Below are 6,000 nucleotides of genomic sequence, written 5' to 3'. Positions count from 1 at the left end.
TTTAATCACAGAAATGTACTTTTACTTCACTGCATTCGGTAGCGTTCCTCCATTACTGTTAAATGTTAATGCATATATATGTCGTTTTAATCATTCGTTTAAATCACGTATATTGAGGTAGATAGTTTCGCGATGTGCTGCAGTGGTCTGAATGTGGACGCAACAACCGTTCACTTTTTTAGCGGGCTCAGCCCTGGAAGAAATGGCCGAAGAGGGGGAAGGAGTGAGCAGGGAAGCAGGACACACACACACACACACACACACACACTCTACACACACTTTCTCTTCTGTTCTGTTCCATGGTCTGTTCTTGTCTTCTCTGTTGTCTTGAGACAGTGAGATTTTGTGTTGAAAATGGCAGGTTGTGTGTTATTGTACCCATCACAGGACTGGGATCTGCTGCTCCATCTTGAACTCAGCTGTTATATCATATAAACAGAACAGAACAGAACAGAACAGACTTTCACGGACTCACGGTTCTAAATGTGGTCCGAGATTCAGGATTTTCCCCTCATTTCTCATCTTCTCATCGGATACTTCATCACTCTTACTCAAGTACTCGTTAGCATTATTATTACTTTTACTCTTACTTGAGTAATTTTTTTTTTTTTTTAAAGTAGTTTTACTTGTACTTGAGTAAAAATGTTTGGCTGCTCTACCCATCTCTGGTTACACTGCTATATTCTATCTTAATGTTCAGCTGACAGTTCTCTCTGACACCGGCTATCAGAGTTTTTCCCCCCGACCCCTGTGAATTCAAGATGTGTGGCATTCAACCCCAGGGTTCACTCATTTGTTCATGTCACTGTCCCTGGTGCTGCAACGGCACTTTGGGATTAAATATTTACATTTGATGGTATTTGGCAGACACCCTTATGCAGAGTGACTTACATTTATCTCATTTATACAACTGAGCAATTTTTTAGGGTTAAGGGCCTTGCCCAAGGGCCCAACAGTGGTAGCTTTGTCAGTGCTGGGGCTTGAACTCCTGACCTTCTGATCAGAAATCCAGAGCCTTTAACCACACTACTGCACTTGATACTTACCAGTTCCATTTACCAAGTCAGTGTGAGTACTGTACTGAAAATAATCCACCACTCAAATAATATCAGGTCTACAATGGTCCTACACTGTTAAGGGGTCTTTGACTTGATCTTCTTGGTGAATCTTTAGTCAGACCATTTCCCTTACTTATAGGGTTCCAAGAAGAATCCATTTTGGATGCTCAGACCATGTTCTAAGGGTGTTTGGTGGCCCTTTTTCACTGAAGGGTTGAGATAGAAGAGGACTGGCGGTAATTGTGTACCCACAATGTGACCTAATGCATGTGACTGTTTGTTTTAAGGGGCAACAATTGCCTAAACGCTCAGTGTGTGTACACCATATACATGGCAACCCACAAGCGTGTTTCTTTCCCTCAGACATGTGCGTTTGAGGAAAATGTGAAAAAGCACTGAATATGCTTTAATTACAATCTCTAGGGCAAAAAGGGGTCATTTGCAATATAATGGCATATCAGCATATCTTCCGTACCAGTTACTTGTTGTGAGACTGGTGTCTGCATTCGATTATGACATTTATCACAACAAATTCATCTGTATAGTTTTCATTCCAAGCTTTTTAACAGCAAAATGGCAGTAGATTAAAAGTAGATGACACAGTAGCTTCGCTGCCTCACATCTTGAGGGTCCCGAGTTCAGTCCTGAGCTCAGGGTACTGTCTGCGTGGAGGTGGCTACGCTAAATTGCCTTAGCCAGGATGGGTTAGGGTTAGGGAAGGTTAGGGTTAGGGTCCAGGATGGACTCTGGACCCACCATAACCTTGAAGTTGAATGAATGTGTAAATTAAAAATGGCGGATCTCTTGCAAGCACATATTGCAGCAGCATCGAGTCACGCTTTGCACTGGGTTTCCTCACAGTTTAATTTAAGCTATATTAGCTGCCGGTTGAGATTCAAATGGACTACAATGTCCTGTTTAGAAAATTTACATTTCGGAATGGTTTAGACTCAGCATATGATTGCTGATCACCTGAAGCGCTATAGCAGGTACTCCATACCAGGTACTCCACTCATCTGAGGCTACTGGTGATCATGAGGAGTTTTTCTTCCACAGTGTTCTTTAATTTTAGATAGAATTTTTTTAAAATACCTGTTTAACCTGGCCTAGATATAGTTTTTGGGTCTTCTATATTTCTTGAATCTTCAGACAGCCTCTCAGAGATTGTACAAGGATAACTGATTCTCACAATCATTGGCCAACGTCAGTGATCTATCCATCCACAGTAGATTTACAGTTGCGAAAAGTGATTTATGATTGATAGCTTGCCATGATTTGTCTGTTTTTCAGTACTGAGCTCATAATTTTGCTATGAAACATTTGCATGTTGACGTAGGAAGAAACACGTTTCGAGGTGTGGCATCCAAACAGGGTACATAGTGTTTATCTTAACAACAGCACACCCTGATGCGTATGTGTGAACGTGATGTGACTCACAAACAAACAAACACTTCACATCAGATTGAAACACACATACGTTTTCATGCTAAATGAGTCGTACTGACTGCCACAAGTTTGCAGCTACGGGACCATGTTGATGCAACACCTTCTGAGTGATGGTCTATTTGGAATTCATATTTTACGCAGTAAACAAATAGAAGAAAAAGAGCGAGGATCTAGACGTGTATTGTAACATGATGTGTTTCTTGTCACTATTGAGAGTTTGTGTGTGTGTGTGTGTGAGTGTGTGTTTGTTTAATACGATCTAAAATTAGTGACAGACATTAGGAGAACACACCCTGATGCGTACGTGTGAACACGATGTGACTCACAAACAAACAAACACTTCACGTCAGATTAAAACACACATCTAACACATTAAAAACACACATTTGTCAAATGGAAAAGGCTTTAAAGTTTTACATTATTGAACCTGGTACACATTTAAATGAACAGCTGATGAGACGCAGACTAACAAATGATAACCCCACCCCCAAACATTACCTCATGCTTGATCGTTTTCATGCTAAATGAGTCGTACTGACTGCCACAAGTTTGCAGCTACGGGACCATGTTGATGCAACACCTTCTGAGTGATGGTCTATTTGGAATTCATATTTTACGCAGTAAACAGATAGAAGAAAAAGAGCAAGGATCTAGACGTGTATTGTGACATGATGTGTTTCTTGTCACTATTGAGAGTTTGGGTGTGTGTGTGTGTGTGTGTGAGTGTGTGTGTGTGTTTAATACGATATGAAATTAGTGACAGACATTAGGAGAACACACCTTGATGCGTATGTGTGAATGTGATATGAGTCAACAAACCCTGACTAGAGGTTAGAAGAGACTACACTTTGTACCCAGGCATTGAAAAGAAATAAAAATCGAACGTAAAAATCGAACAATGTTCTTGTTAAATGTCCTTGATGCGTATACTTGGTTTTACACTGTAGTTATGTAGCTACAATTTTAAAGGGGAGCTAACATTCTTTCATTACGCTACATTCATTCATTCATCTTAAGTAGTCACTTGGCCCACTTGGTGGATCTGGATATGATGCCACTCCATACATCATCAAAACATTTATACACTTATTCACACCGATTTAGCGTGGCAAGTTCACCAATATGGCTTCCAGAACCACTATTCAGCAGCTTGTAAAAAGATCATGAGCATGATAAACTAGACATGCTGTAGAGTGAAAAGTCTTCCATTGGTTAATATGGCAAGTGGGACCAGGTCCAGGTCCTTCTGCAAGACCACTATTTTGTGAGACGTTTGGACACGTACTGCACCCTTATGAAAAGCTCTGGCTATTAAGCCTGCCATTTTGCTCAGCAATACTGACTCAAGACTTAACAATATGGTTGCCAGTCACTGAGCATTCCGAGTTTTACCACTGGGTTTGCTGTTGTCCTGTCTGCACTCGTAATTGTGACGGCTGCGTCTTCTGTCAAAATCGACTTATGTGGAAATCTGCTCGCATAGCAGTTAAGAAAGTGGCCATTGGATGCATCGTTCCGATCTATGATTACAAATCAATTCTGCTCACCGCTCACATCACATCTACTATGTGTGTGTAGGAAACAAGAATTTCAGATGTTTTAAGAACACGTTTAGATCTAAAACAGGACAGATTCTAGCGCCATTTTTTGGGAACTGGATTTCAATTGACATATTTCTAGTAGTGACCGCTATTGTAGAGTCAATATAGCGAATAGGCTCAGGTCTTGTACCTATATAAGGCAGACCCATGTGTGGACAGTGTACTCTGTAGCCACTGGTCTGTTGGTATTAAGCTCCAATTCTTCAGTTGCAGGTGGAAGAACGCCCATACTGCTGAACGTATCATTTGACCATGCCCTGTTCTTGATCATACAACCTCTGTGGGAATAATGTGCAATCTACAAGCAATCTGTTGCATTACTTCTTTCGTTTATATTACACTTGAATGGCATTGTATAGTTTTTGTGTGTATTCACAAATGAAAATATTCAATTCAGGGTGGCATATTTTAGCGTTATTTCAGTGGGTTTTGCGCTGTAGGACAGCATTTGCACTCGAAGAAGACGGGGGCGGTGCAAGTGGGAACATATAATGTAGTTTAAAAAAATTGGGTGTGAGGAAGGAGCCTTGTTATTGTAATTGGTGAGGGTTAATTTTATGCAAGTTTGATCAAAATTAGCCCCACCTACTTCACGCTGCACAAGGAGAAACTGAGGTGAAATACATGTAGACGTTATTAACTCGCCAAATATTCACATTTAACATTAACCTGATCAGAAATCAATAATTGATTTAGGATTCCTGGCCATACAGGTACAGACTTGTCTGCATCTTAGACTCGCCACTTCTTACTGTTTAAAATGGACAACATATCAAATCAGTATGTCTTTCAAGGTTTTCACTCAGCCAAGTAATGGTTAATGGTCTGCACTTATATGGCGCTTTTTTAAGCTTAGCGGTTCCAAATGGGTGTCTCGTTCACCCATTCACACACCAATGGTAGCAGAGCTGCCATGCAAGGTGATAACTTGCCATTGGGAGCAACTTGGGGTTCAGTGTCATGCCCAAGGACACTTCGGCACATGGAGTCATGTGGACCAGGAATCGAACCGCTCACCCTAGGATTACCGGACAAGCCGCTCTACGACCCGAGCCACAGCCGCCTAAAGTACTTTCCAGTGTCTTTGTCATATTGTCAGCCATAACATTAAAACCACCTGCCTAATATCGTGTAGGTCCTCCTCTCCTTGTGCTGCCAAAACAGCTCTGACCCGTTGAGGCATGGACTCCACAAGACCTCTGAAGCTGTGCTGTGATATCCTTTAAGTCCTGTAAGTTGCGAAGTGGGGCCTCCATGGACTGGACTTCAGAACGTCCCACAGATGCTCGATCGGATTGAGAGCTGGGGAATTTGGAGGTCAACACTTTGGACTCTTTATCGTGTTCCTCAAGCCACTCCTGAAATATTTTTGCAGTATGGCAGGGCGCATTATCCTGCTGAAAGAAGCCACTGCCTTTAGGGTATACCATTAGGGTTTCATTGCCCAGAGCATCACATTTCCTTTGCCAGCTTGCCTTCTTCCCATAGTCCACCTGGTGCCATCTCTTCCCCAGGTAAGCGATGCGCACGCACCCGGCCATCCACATGTTGTAAAAGAAAACATTATTCACCAGACCAGGCCACCTTCTTCTATTACTCCATGGTCCAGTTCTGATCCTCCTGCCCATTGTAGGAGATTTTGGTGGTGGACAGGGGTCAGCATAGACACTCTGACCGGTCTACACAGCTCCATATGCAGCAAGCTGTGATGCACTGTGCGTTCTGACACTTCTCTATCAGAACCAGCATGAACTTTTTCGGCAGTTTGTGCTACAGTAGATCTTCTGTGGGATCGGAGCAGACAGGTTAGCGTTTGCTCCCCACGTGTATCAATGAGCCTTGAGAGTCCATGACTCTGTCGCCAGTTCACCGGTTCTCCTTCCTTGGACCACATT

The sequence above is a fragment of the Ictalurus punctatus genome, chromosome 10 (assembly GCF_001660625.3).
Source record: "Ictalurus punctatus breed USDA103 chromosome 10, Coco_2.0, whole genome shotgun sequence".
Lineage (NCBI taxonomy): Eukaryota > Metazoa > Chordata > Actinopteri > Siluriformes > Ictaluridae > Ictalurus > Ictalurus punctatus.
Note: the sequence above shows the minus strand (reverse complement) of the source record.